Below are 789 nucleotides of genomic sequence, written 5' to 3'. Positions count from 1 at the left end.
CCTATTTTACCCAGCACTGGGTTGTATTTAACCCAGCATTTTTAGAGTGTGTGTTTATATCGGTCTGTCTGTGTATCTGTCATTAGTTTGTTTGTTCATTTATTATACACACAGTATATATATACGGTGTCTCTGCTGCAGTGATTCAAGGAACTCGCTGAACCCAGCTGAGCAATGACTTGGCTTTTCTGTTCTCCTTTTCTCTCGTCTATAGAAACTCAAGTTCCCAACCAGCCGAGCTCTCTGCACGTGCGTCCACTGCCCAACAGCATCATCATGAGCTGGACTCCGCCGCTGAACCCCAACATCCTCGTGTGTTCTATCTATCTATCTATCTATCTATCTATCTATCTATCTATCTATCTACCTACCTGTCTGTCTGTCTATATCTTTCTATCTATCTATCATTCGTTTTTTTTTCGTTCATCCATTCATCCGTTTGTTCAGCTGTTCTGTCGGTCTGTCTGTTGTTCATTTGTTCTTTTGTTTGTTTGTTCATTCATTCGTTTATTTGGTCTGTCTGTCTATCTATCATTCGTTCATTCATTAGATTGTTCATTCGTTCGTTCATTTTGTCTGATGCTCGTTTGTTCATTTGTTCTGTCTGTCTGTTTTTTTTTGTGAATTTTTGAATTTTCATTCTACTTCATTACATACTAATTATGTTTTCTCCCTCAGCTGTTAAATCGTTCTGGGTTACATTTACATTTAGTCATTTAACAGACACTTTTATCCAAAGCGACTTACAAATGAGGACAATAGAAGCAATTAAAAAGCAACAAAAGAGCA

General features: G+C 37.6%; 1 protein-coding gene across 1 annotated transcript in view; it reads left to right on the top strand.

Moving 5' to 3' along the window:
• Nucleotides 1-789, top strand: part of dcc (DCC netrin 1 receptor) — a 187,354-nt gene that overhangs the window by 142,013 nt on the left and 44,552 nt on the right. The window lies entirely within an intron of this gene.

The sequence above is a fragment of the Sinocyclocheilus anshuiensis genome, unplaced genomic scaffold (genome assembly GCF_001515605.1).
Source record: "Sinocyclocheilus anshuiensis isolate Anshui unplaced genomic scaffold, SAMN03320099.WGS_v1.1 scaffold745, whole genome shotgun sequence".
NCBI classification, from domain to species: Eukaryota; Metazoa; Chordata; class Actinopteri; order Cypriniformes; family Cyprinidae; genus Sinocyclocheilus; species Sinocyclocheilus anshuiensis.
Note: the sequence above shows the minus strand (reverse complement) of the source record. Positions and strands in the feature narration are given on the sequence as shown.